At 61.4% G+C, this 12,500-nt stretch overlaps 1 non-coding gene across 1 annotated transcript; it reads right to left on the minus strand.

Moving 5' to 3' along the window:
• Window positions 1-934: 934 nt before the first annotated feature.
• On the minus strand, window positions 935-2,749 carry LOC142792104 (small subunit ribosomal RNA). Its single transcript, XR_012890657.1, has one exon. It is a non-coding gene; the product is annotated as a small subunit ribosomal RNA (ribosomal RNA).
• Window positions 2,750-12,500: the final 9,751 nt, after the last annotated feature.

A 12,500-nucleotide genomic window follows, 5' to 3' on the forward strand; every position in this document is an offset into this window, starting at 1 on the left:
CCTCTTTCGGCAAGTCGTTGCGGCACCTTCCCAAAGCGCGCAGACCCGCTAATCGCGACGAGCGCGACGTGGCCGTGCCGCCTTTCCCTCGGCAGCAAGCAAAACGCCTGGCAACGTCGACGCTCCCCTAACCGCGATCTCGCACCGTGTTTCGTGTGGCGAATTCAAAAGCCGGCCGGCGCTGCTGCAACCATTACGGTCGGTACGCATACGCCGCGGAGGGCGGGACGGTCATCGGAGCGTGCGGTTCCTCCATCGAGTACTGCGCACCTCGGCCGTCGCATCGCCGTGCCATGACCGGCCGCGCGTCAACGCGAACCGGTGCCAGCGAGATCCCTCGCCTGCAAGAACCGACCGGCAGCCTCCGTCACCCGAGGACGCGGAGGCGCTTGCCGCGGACGGCGGGACGGTATGCACTGGTGCACAGCGGACCCGTCACATCGCCAGTTCCTTGACCGACCGCCGACGCTTGTGCCGTTCCTCTCGTACTTGGCAGTCGCCGCGCGATTGTCGGGTCTCGTTCTTGCACGCTCGAACGGTCGGGAGGGCACTCGGCTGGCGTTTCGGGAACGCGCAGCCTCGCCTTCTACCGACGTAACCACGACTCGCCGTTCGCGCTCCGCCGCTCCTGTTTACAGTACTAGGCGGTCCCGCAGCGGTCGGGTCGCGCATTTCGAGCGCTTCGAGCCACGGTGCTGTGGCGGGTCGAAAGCCGACCTATGAGTGCGTTGCGCCGTTTGTACCCGCGTCCGCCACCTGGCCGACCGTCCAAGGTCGCGGTGTTGGCGTCCGCTGGGCGCAACAATTTGTCACGGGGTGCCGCTCCACATTCAGGCAGCCCCGTGGGGAAAAGCCGACCCCGCGTCCAAACGGGGTCAGCGGCAGAAAGTGTCGGGCGCAGACGCAGCTGAGGCGCTCACCCTTCACAATCCGTTAATGATCCTTCCGCAGGTTCACCTACGGAAACCTTGTTACGACTTTTACTTCCTCTAAATGATCAAGTTTGGTCATCTTTCCAACAGACCGGCGCAACCGAAAGGCCGCGCCGGACATCGGTCCGAAGACCTCACTAAATCATTCAATCGGTAGTAGCGACGGGCGGTGTGTACAAAGGGCAGGGACGTAATCAACGCGAGCTTATGACTCGCGCTTACTGGGAATTCCTCGTTCAAGGGGAACAATTGCAAGCCCCTATCCCAATCACGAAAGAAGTTCCACGGGTTACCCAGTCTTTTCAGACAGGGATAAAGACACGCTGCTTCCTTCAGTGTAGCGCGCGTGCGGCCCCGGACATCTAAGGGCATCACAGACCTGTTATTGCTCTGTTTCGTGCGGCTAGGAGCCGCTTGTCCCTCTAAGAAGGTTGTAAGGTGCTGGGAACCCCGCACCTATTTAATAGGCTAGAGTCTCGTTCGTTATCGGAATTAACCAGACAAATCGCTCCACCAACTAAGAACGGCCATGCACCACCATCCACCGAATCAAGAAAGAGCTCTCAATCTGTCAATCCTCCCAGTGTCCGGGCCGGGTAAGTTTTCCCGTGTTGAGTCAAATTAAGCCGCAGGCTCCACTCCTGGTGGTGCCCTTCCGTCAATTCCTTTAAGTTTCAGCTTTGCAACCATACTTCCCCCGGAACCCAAATACTTTGGTTTCCCGGAAGCTGCCCGCCGAGTCATTTGAGTAACTCAGGCGGATCGCTGGTTGGCATCGTTTATGGTCAGAACTAGGGCGGTATCTGATCGCCTTCGAACCTCTGACTTTCGTTCTTGATCAATGAAAACATTCTTGGCAAATGCTTTCGCAGTAGTTCGTCTTGCGACGGTCCAAGAATTTCACCTCTAGCGCCGCAATACGAATGCCCCCGTCCGTCCCTCTTAATCATTACCTCGTATTCCAAAAACCAACAGAACAGAAACGAGGTCTTGTTCTATTATTCCATGCAAGTTTATTCAGGCGACTCGCCTGCGTTGAGCACTCTAATTTTTTCAAAGTAAAAGCACCGGCCATCTCGAGGCACACAATGAAGTGCACCAAGAAAGAACCGGCATGATGTTCAGTCCGAGCCGTCGCATCGGGTAGATGCACTACTCGTCTGGAACTGAGATCCAACTACGAGCTTTTTAACCGCAGCAGCTTTAGTATACGCTATTGGAGCTGGAATTACCGCGGCTGCTGGCACCAGACTTGCCCTCCAATTGATCCTCGTTAAAGGATTTAGAGTGTACTCATTTCAATTACGGGGCCTCAAAAGAGTCCCGTATTGTTATTTTTCGTCACTACCTCCCCGTGCCGGGAGTGGGTAATTTGCGCGCCTGCTGCCTTCCTTGGATGTGGTAGCCGTTTCTCAGGCTCCCTCTCCGGAATCGAACCCTGATTCTCCGTTACCCGTAACAACCATGGTAAGCAAGTAACCTACCATCGAAAGTTGATAAGGCAGACACTTGAAAGAAACGTCGCCGGCTCGTGGCCATGCGATCAGCACAAAGTTATCCAGAGTCACCACACAATACGGGCCGAAACCCGATCGATCTTGGTCTAATAAAAGCACCCGTTACCCAAAGGGCTCCAGGCTCACTGCATGTATTAGCTCTAGAATTGCCACAGTTATCCAAGTAGGAAGAAACGATCTAAGGAACCATAACTGATTTAATGAGCCATTCGCGGTTTCGCCTTATTTCGGCATGTACTTAGACATGCATGGCTTAATCTTTGAGACAAGCATATGATTACTGGCAGGATCAACCAGGTAATCGTTCGACTGCGCGTCCGTCCTCGCCTTCGGCGGGCCGGACGCAGTCTGTGTGCGGCGGAGGCCACCTTCAGGCGCCCCAACACGCTTATTTTGCACTCCGAGATGACGGCGTTCGAGCTCGCTACGGCACAACCTTCCCGAAAGACGAGTGGGAGCCGTGCGGCAAGAAGCACGTTCATGCTCGCTCTTTTTCGTTGCATCGACTCGGTCGCGCCGTGCGGGTTGCCCAAGCCCGCTGCACTGTCGGTGGACCGGCCGGAACTAGCAACGGAGCCGAGACTGCAAAGCCGCCAGACGACGGGTCACGCCCGCGTCTTCGGCGCTTTCGCATCTGAATCGCCCGAGGACGACACGGAACACACCTCGATATCGTGGTAAAACGGCACCGTCCGACAACCAGCCCCTAACGCATCAAGCGGATGAGGCTGCAGACGACTGCCGTGGATTCCCCTGGAGCAGACCCGAGGACACGCTTGACGAGGCCGAAGCCCGCCGCATATCAGACACCCGGTCGCTTTCGCGTACGCCGCTCACGAGAACCCCCACATAATAGCAGCGATAAGTACCCAGACCTCCTTGGGCACTAATACGAGCGTACTCGAGAAAATTTCACCGCGGGTGTGCCCCGAAACGTGTGGCACGTTGAGCGTGCCACAAGTCTACGTCGCTCTCAAACCCGCCGAGGTCGTAGAATTTGCGACCCTACTCACGAAATTCCCACCGAGGATACGGCCGCAAACGTACCGCACCTTGGGTAGGCCACGAGTTTGTGCAACACTACGCTGACGGCACAGCACCGAGGTCGTGCGCGCACGCACGGGAAAATTCCGCCGCGGTTTCTGCCGAAAACGTGAGGCACCACGACTCTCCGCAAGTTCGCGTCGACTGCGAAAGACCGAAGTCGTGAACGACGTGTCCGCTACTCGCCGCCGACACGCTGGACACCAAACGTACAACGACTCGACGGCGTCGTAGAGGCCCACGACGCGGTTTTCCTTAACGACGTCTCGGCGTGGCACCGACAGGTTAGAACGGCCGACCAACGTTCCCTGTCCGCCGTTCGGCTCAGTCGAAGGGCTCGGCGACTTCGGCAACGCTGCGAAGCCGCACGGTGACGCACGCCATGTCCCCATTTTTTTTTTCTTTCTGCGTCTGCCGGGGTGCCCCTATAATAGCAGCGATAAGCACCCAGACCGCCGTGGGTCGCTCGCCCCGGCTGACGTGGTTTTTCGTACTCCTGCGGCGGTCGCCGTCAAGCACGTCCAAATACGCTACTTTCGTGGGCGCATTCACGCTCTTTCGCTTCGCCGGAGTGCCAGCACTCACTCTGCCAAAAACGGCGAACATCCGAGCGGCGGTTCCCACTTTTGCGTCGGCGTCGCAAACCCCGCCCCGGCAGACGAGGTTTGCCGTACTCGTGCGACGGTGGCCGGCGGGCACGTCGAAAGACGCCGATATCGTGCGCGAATTGGCGCACCTTGGCTTCACCGGAGTGCCGCCACTGACTCCTCCAAAAACGGCGAAGATCCGAGCGGCGCTTCCCACTTTCGCATCGGCGTCCCGAACTCCGCCCCGGCTGACGCGGTTTACCGTACTCGTGCGACGGTCGCCGGCGAGCACGTGGAAAGACGCCGATATCGTGCCCGAATCGGCTCCGTTCGGCTTCGCCGGAGTGCCAGCACTGGCTCGGCGAAAGACGACGAACATCCGAGCGACGGTTCTCACTATTGCGTACGCGTCGCAAACCCCGCCCCGGCAGACGCACTTTGCCGTACTCGTGCGACGGTCGCCGGCGAGCACGTAGAAAGACGCCGATATCGTGCCGGAATCGGCCCCGTTTGGCTTCGCCGGAGTGCCAGCACTCACTCGGCCACAAACGGCGAACATCCGAGCGGCGGTTCCCACTTAGCCGTCGGCGTCCCGAACTCCGCCCCGGCAGACGCGGTTGCCGAGCTCGTGCGACTAGCGACCGCGAAGCCGTCTCGCGACGCCGCTTTCGTGCGCGGCTCCCACTGCGACCTGGGTCACCCGAGGTCGACGAGCAAAAAAGAATGTCGAAAAAAATTTTTTTTTTTTTGCGTCTGCCGGGGTGCCCCTATAATAGCAGCGATAAGCACCCAGACCGCCATGGGTCGCTCGCCCCGGCTGACGTGGTTTTTCGTTTTCCGGCGGTGGTCGTCGTCAAGCACGTCCAAACACGCCACTTTCGTGGGCGCATTCGCGCTCTTTCGCTTCGCCGGAGTGCCAGCACTCACTCTGCCAAAAACGGCGAACATCCTAGTGGCGGTTCCCACTTTTGCGTCGGCGTCGCCAACCCCGCCCCGGCATACGCGGTTTGCCGTACTCGTGCGGCGGTGGCCGGCGGGCACGTCGAAAGACACCGATATCGTGCCCGAGTCGATGCTTCTTGGTCTCGCAGGAGGGCCGCCACTCACTCCTGCAAAAACGGCGAAGATCCGAGCGGCGCTTCCCACTTTTTCGTCGGCATCGCAAACCTCGCCCCGGCAGACGCGCTTTGCCGTACTCGTGCGACGGTCGCCGGCGAGCACGTCGAAATACGCCGATATCGTGCCCGAATCGGCCCCGTTTCGCTTCGCCGGAGTGCCAGCACTCACTCGGCCAAAAACGGCGAACATCCGAGCAGCGGTACCCACTTAGCCGTCGGCATCCCGAACTCCGCGCCGGCTGACGCGGTTGCCGAGCTCGTGCGACTAGCGACCGCGAACGCGTCTCGCGACGCCGCTTTCGTGCGCGGCTCCCATTGCGACCTGGGTTACCCGAGCTCGACCAGCAAAAAAGAAGGTCGAAAAAAAATTTTTTTTTCTGCGTCTGCCGGGGTGCCCCTATAATAGCAGCGATAAGCACCCAGACCGCCGTGGGTCGCTCGCCCCGGCTGACGTGGTTTTTCGTACTCCTGCAGCGGTCGCCGTCAAGCACGTCCAAATACGCCACTTTCGTGGGCGCTTTCGCGCTCTTTCGCGTCGCCGGTGTGCCAGCACTCACTCTGCCAAAAACGGCCAACATCCGAGCGGCGGTTCCCACTTTTGCGTCGGCGTCGTAAACCCCGCCCCGGCAGACGCGGTTTGCCCTACTCGTGCGACGGTCGCCGGCGAGCGCGTCGAAAGACGCCGATATCGTGCGCTAATTGGCGCTCCTTGGCTTCTCCGGAGTGCCGCCACTCACTCCTCCAAAAACGGCGAAGATCCGAGCGGCGTTCTCCACTTTCGCATCGGCGTCCCGAACTCCGCCCGGGCTGACGCGGTTTACCGTACTCGTGCGACGGTCGCCGCCGGGCACGTCGAAAGACGCCGATATCGTGCCGTAATCGGCCCCGTTTGGCTTCGCCCGAGTGCCAGCACTCACTCGGCCAAAAACGGCGAACATCCGAGCAGCGTTTCCCACTTTCGCATCGGCGTCCCGAAGCCCGCCCCGGCAGACGCGGTTTGCCCTACTCGAGCGACGGTCGCCGGCGATCACGTCGAAAGGCGCCGAATTCGTGCACGAATCGATGCTTCTTGGTCTCGCAGGAGGGCCGCCACTCACTCCTGCAAAAACGGCGAAGATCCGAGTTGCGCTTCCCACTTTTTCGTCGGCGTCCCGAACTACGCCCCGGCTGACGCGGTTTACCGTACTCGTGCGACGGTCGCCGGCGGGCACTTCAAAATACGCCGATTTCGTGGGCGCATTCACGCTGTTTCGCTTCCCCGGAGTGCCAACACTCACTCTGCCGAAAGCGGCGATCATCCGAGCGGCGGTTCCCACTTTTGCGTCGGCTTCGCAAACGGCGCCCCGGCAGACGCGCTCGTGCGACGTACTCGTGCGACGGTCGCCGGCGAGCACGTCGAAAGACGCCGATATCGTGCTCGAATCGACCCCGTTTCGCTTCGCCGGAGTGCTGCCAGTCACGGCGCAGAAAACGGCGAACAAGTGTTTTTTTTTTTTTTCCTAGAATTTGTGTTATAGAAGGCACATTTGATATCGGACGATAATTTTCAACTTTATCACGCGCACCGATTTTCGTGTAGAGGTTTGCAAGTTTATGGGAATTTCTCCACTTGGAATAATGCGATTTAGTAGTACTACGAGAACTTCATGGATGTACTCAAGGGTACGGGGCAAGTCAGTTACGTCAACACCTGCAGATTTTTTACACTTCAAACTGAAAATTGTTGGTTGTGAGTCCTCGTGTGATATTAAAGGCCGATTCGCTAACACATAGAACAAAGAAAGAAAGGAAGAAAAAACGCCCGCGCTCGCTCAAGAAACCTGGGTTCGCAACAAGTGGCAACAACAAGCAACCGAGCGAGTGCGCCAAAACCCGTGGCGGCCGAACAAACGCGAAGTCCCAACCGCGTCAGCCGGGGCGGCACGGGACAGGAAAAATCACTTCAGCCGGGGCGGCGGGGCACCGAATAAACCTCGTCACCTCGTCGCAGGATAAAAGAGGAAACAAAAAGTCTAAACAGCGTCTGCTGGAGCGAATGCGTAATAAAACAACAACAACAACAAAAAAAAACACCCGCGCTCAAGAAGTCTGCAATCCTCACAAAAGGCGACTGTGACCGAGCAGCGTCAGCCGGGGCCGTGCGGAAACGGAAAAACCGCGACTACCGGGGCGTCGAGGCACCGAAAAATCCACTTCAGCCGCGGCGAAAAAAAAAAACAAAAAGAAAGACGGAGGGGGGGGGGGAACCACGTCTGCCGGGGCGAAGGAAAAAAAAAACGCGTCTGCCGGGGCGAGCCCGGGTGCGGCACCACCGGGAAAACTGTGGCAAACAGACATGGCGATCGAGTGAGTGGGCCGCCAGCCAGGCTCAGCCAAAAAGTGCAAAGTCCGAACTGCGTCAGCCGGGGCGGCAAAAACCGCGTCAGCCGGGGCGGCGCAAAAAACCGCGTCTGCCGGGGCGGCACGAAACCGCGTCAGCCGGGGCGGGGCGAAAACTGCGTCAGCCGGGGCGAAAGAAAAAAAAAAACGCGTCTGCCGGGGCAAGCCCGGGTGCGGCACCACCGGGAAAACTGTGGCAAACAGACATGGCGATCGAGTGAGTGGGCCGCCAGCCAGGCACAGCCGAAAAGTGCAAAGTCCGAACCGTGTCAGCCGGGGCGACGCAAAAACCGCGTCAGCCGGGGCGGCGCGAAAACCGCGTCAGCCGGGGCGGCACGAAACCGCGTCAGCCGGGGCGGCGCGAAAACTGCGTCAGCCGGGGCGGCGCGAAAACCTCGTCAGCCGGGGCGAGCGAAAAGGGGGGGGGGGGAACCACGTCTGCCGGGGCGAAAGAAAAAAAAACGCGTCTGCCGGGGCGAGCCCGGGTGCGGCACCACCGGGAAGACTGTGGCAAACAGACATGGCGATCGAGTGAGTGGGCCGCCAGCCAGGCTCAGCCCAAAAAGTGCTAAGTCCGAACTGCGTCAGCCGGGGCGGCGCGAAAACCGCGTCTGCCGGGGCGGCACGAAACCGCGTCAGCCGGGGCGGCGCGAAAACTGCGTCAGCCGGGGCGAGCCCGGGTGCGGCACCACCGGGAAAACTGTGGCAAACAGACATGGCGATCGAGTGAGTGGGCCGCCAGCCAGGCACAGCCGAAAAGTGCTAAGTCCGAACTGCGTCAGCCGGGGCGGCAAAAACCGCGTCAGCCGGGGCGGCGCAAAAAACCGCGTCTGCCGGGGCGGCACGAAACCGCGTCAGCCGGGGCGGCGCGAAAACTGCGTCAGCCGGGGCGAAAGAAAAAAAAAACGCGTCTGCCGGGGCGAGCCCGGGTGCGGCACCACCGGGAAAACTGTGGCAAACAGACATGGCGATCGAGTGAGTGGGCCGCCAGCCAGGCACAGCCGAAAAGTGCTAAGTCCGAACTGCGTCTGCCGGGGCGGCACGAAACCGCGTCAGCCGGGGCGGCGCGAAAACCGCGTCTGCCGGGGCGGCACGAAACCGCGTCAGCCGGGGCGGCGCGAAAACTGCGTCAGCCGGGGCGAGCCCGGGTGCGGCACCACCGGGAAAACTGTGGCAAACAGACATGGCGATTGAGTGAGTGGGCCGCCAGCCAGGCACAGCCGAAAAGTGCTAAGTCCGAACTGCGTCTGCCGGGGCGGCACGAAACCGCGTCAGCCGGGGCGGCGCGAAAACCGCGTCTGCCGGGGCGGCACGAAACCGCGTCAGCCGGGGCGGCGCGAAAACTGCGTCAGCCGGGGCGAGCCCGGGTGCGGCACCACCGGGAAAACTGTGGCAAACAGACATGGCGATCGAGTGAGTGGGCCGCCAGCCAGGCACAGCCGAAAAGTGCAAAGTCCGAACCGTGTCAGCCGGGGCGACGCAAAAACCGCGTCAGCCGGGGCGGCGCGAAAACCGCGTCAGCCGGGGCGGCACGAAACCGCGTCAGCCGGGGCGGCGCGAAAACTGCGTCAGCCGGGGCGGCGCGAAAACCTCGTCAGCCGGGGCGAGCGAAAAGGGGGGGGGGGAACCACGTCTGCCGGGGCGAAAGAAAAAAAAACGCGTCTGCCGGGGCGAGCCCGGGTGCGGCACCACCGGGAAGACTGTGGCAAACAGACATGGTGATCGAGTGAGTGGGCCGCCAGCCAGGCTCAGCCCAAAAAGTGCTAAGTCCGAACTGCGTCAGCCGGGGCGGCGCGAAAACCGCGTCTGCCGGGGCGGCACGAAACCGCGTCAGCCGGGGCGGCGCGAAAACTGCGTCAGCCGGGGCGAGCCCGGGTGCGGCACCACCGGGAAAACTGTGGCAAACAGACATGGCGATCGAGTGAGTGGGCCGCCAGCCAGGCACAGCCGAAAAGTGCTAAGTCCGAACTGCGTCAGCCGGGGCGGCAAAAACCGCGTCAGCCGGGGCGGCGCAAAAAACCGCGTCTGCCGGGGCGGCACGAAACCGCGTCAGCCGGGGCGGCGCGAAAACTGCGTCAGCCGGGGCGAAAGAAAAAAAAAAACGCGTCTGCCGGGGCGAGCCCGGGTGCGGCACCACCGGGAAAACTGTGGCAAACAGACATGGCGATCGAGTGAGTGGGCCGCCAGCCAGGCACAGCCGAAAAGTGCTAAGTCCGAACTGCGTCTGCCGGGGCGGCACGAAACCGCGTCAGCCGGGGCGGCGCGAAAACCGCGTCTGCCGGGGCGGCACGAAACCGCGTCAGCCGGGGCGGCGCGAAAACTGCGTCAGCCGGGGCGAGCCTGGGTGCGGCACCACCGGGAAAACTGTGGCAAACAGACATGGCGATTGAGTGAGTGGGCCGCCAGCCAGGCACAGCCGAAAAGTGCTAAGTCCGAACTGCGTCTGCCGGGGCGGCACGAAACCGCGTCAGCCGGGGCGGCGCGAAAACCGCGTCTGCCGGGGCGGCACGAAACCGCGTCAGCCGGGGCGGCGCGAAAACTGCGTCAGCCGGGGCGAGCCCGGGTGCGGCACCACCGGGAAAACTGTGGCAAACAGACATGGCGATCGAGTGAGTGGGCCGCCAGCCAGGCACAGCCGAAAAGTGCAAAGTCCGAACCGTGTCAGCCGGGGCGACGCAAAAACCGCGTCAGCCGGGGCGGCGCGAAAACCGCGTCAGCCGGGGCGGCACGAAACCGCGTCAGCCGGGGCGGCGCGAAAACTGCGTCAGCCGGGGCGGCGCGAAAACCTCGTCAGCCGGGGCGAGCGAAAAGGGGGGGGGGGAACCACGTCTGCCGGGGCGAAAGAAAAAAAAACGCGTCTGCCGGGGCGAGCCCGGGTGCGGCACCACCGGGAAGACTGTGGCAAACAGACATGGCGATCGAGTGAGTGGGCCGCCAGCCAGGCTCAGCCCAAAAAGTGCTAAGTCCGAACTGCGTCAGCCGGGGCGGCGCGAAAACCGCGTCTGCCGGGGCGGCACGAAACCGCGTCAGCCGGGGCGGCGCGAAAACTGCGTCAGCCGGGGCGAGCCCGGGTGCGGCACCACCGGGAAAACTGTGGCAAACAGACATGGCGATCGAGTGAGTGGGCCGCCAGCCAGGCACAGCCGAAAAGTGCTAAGTCCGAACTGCGTCAGCCGGGGCGGCAAAAACCGCGTCAGCCGGGGCGGCGCAAAAAACCGCGTCTGCCGGGGCGGCACGAAACCGCGTCAGCCGGGGCGGCGCGAAAACTGCGTCAGCCGGGGCGAAAGAAAAAAAAAACGCGTCTGCCGGGGCGAGCCCGGGTGCGGCACCACCGGGAAAACTGTGGCAAACAGACATGGCGATCGAGTGAGTGGGCCGCCAGCCAGGCACAGCCGAAAAGTGCTAAGTCCGAACTGCGTCTGCCGGGGCGGCACGAAACCGCGTCAGCCGGGGCGGCGCGAAAACCGCGTCTGCCGGGGCGGCACGAAACCGCGTCAGCCGGGGCGGCGCGAAAACTGCGTCAGCCGGGGCGAGCCCGGGTGCGGCACCACCGGGAAAACTGTGGCAAACAGACATGGCGATTGAGTGAGTGGGCCGCCAGCCAGGCACAGCCGAAAAGTGCTAAGTCCGAACTGCGTCTGCCGGGGCGGCACGAAACCGCGTCAGCCGGGGCGGCGCGAAAACCGCGTCTGCCGGGGCGGCACGAAACCGCGTCAGCCGGGGCGGCGCGAAAACTGCGTCAGCCGGGGCGAGCCCGGGTGCGGCACCACCGGGAAAACTGTGGCAAACAGACATGGCGATCGAGTGAGTGGGCCGCCAGCCAGGCACAGCCGAAAAGTGCTAAGTCCGAACTGCGTCAGCCGGGGCGGCAAAAACCGCGTCAGCCGGGGCGGCGCAAAAACCGCGTCTGCCGGGGCGAAATCAAAAAAAAAAACAAAGAAAAAAGCCCGCGCTTAATCAAAAGAAAACAAAGAAAAAAGCTTGCGCTTAATCAAAAGAAAACAAACAAAAAAAGTTCGCGCTTAAGCCTGGCGGTGGAACCACCGGGGCAAACAGACCTGGCGATCGAGTGAGTGGGCCGCCAGCCGGGGTGAGCCAAAAAGTGCAAAGTCCGAACCGCGTCAGCCGGGGCGACGCAAAAACCGCGTCAGCCGGGGCGGCGCGAAAACCGCGTCAGCCGGGGCGGCGCGAAAACCGCGTCAGCCGGGGCGGCACGGAAAAACGAAAACCGCGTCAGCCGGGGCGGCACGGAAAAACGAAAACCGCGTCAGCCGGGGCGACATCAAAATGAGGAAAAAAAAAAAAAACTGCCTTAGGACACCTGCGTACACTTTCATGCGTTTGGGCATATCTCTCTGTAACACGCGCGCCCCTCGTTACGCGCGGCACTCTGTTTTCTCCGACACCCATATTTCGGCGGCATGTGGCACGCGCGCCCGTCCCTACGCACGGCACACCGCAGTGCTTTCTCGATATTTTTCTTTTCCTCCAACACCGTCATCTATAGGCTTTTAGTGACCTGTTGCTCGTGGCACAAGTTCGCTAGCTCTGACACCTCTTGCATGCGCACCGTTTTTGCGCACGGTGCTATGCCGCAAAGCACGGCAGTCGCATGCGTTTCTCTCAGGCACCTCTTTTTTGACACAACGCTGTGGTGCTTAGAAACACACGCGCCGCTTTTGCGCACAGAACTCCACCGTACAGCACGGTAGTCACGTTTGTTCCACACGAACAGCAGTGTGCATCGTGCTACGACACTTTGAAAGCTTTTTCTTCCGAGTCTCGACCGCGCTGTTCCTTTCGTACTTGGCGCGATTTTGGGACCAGCTTTGTTTTAAACCCCTACTGCGCGCCGTTCCTTTCGTACTTGGCGCGGTTCAGGGTTTGTTTCGAGCCCTTAGCCGCGCTGTTCCCTCCGTACTT

The sequence above is a fragment of the Rhipicephalus microplus genome, unplaced genomic scaffold, assembly GCF_043290135.1.
Source record: "Rhipicephalus microplus isolate Deutch F79 unplaced genomic scaffold, USDA_Rmic scaffold_204, whole genome shotgun sequence".
Classification (NCBI taxonomy): Eukaryota; Metazoa; Arthropoda; class Arachnida; order Ixodida; family Ixodidae; genus Rhipicephalus; species Rhipicephalus microplus.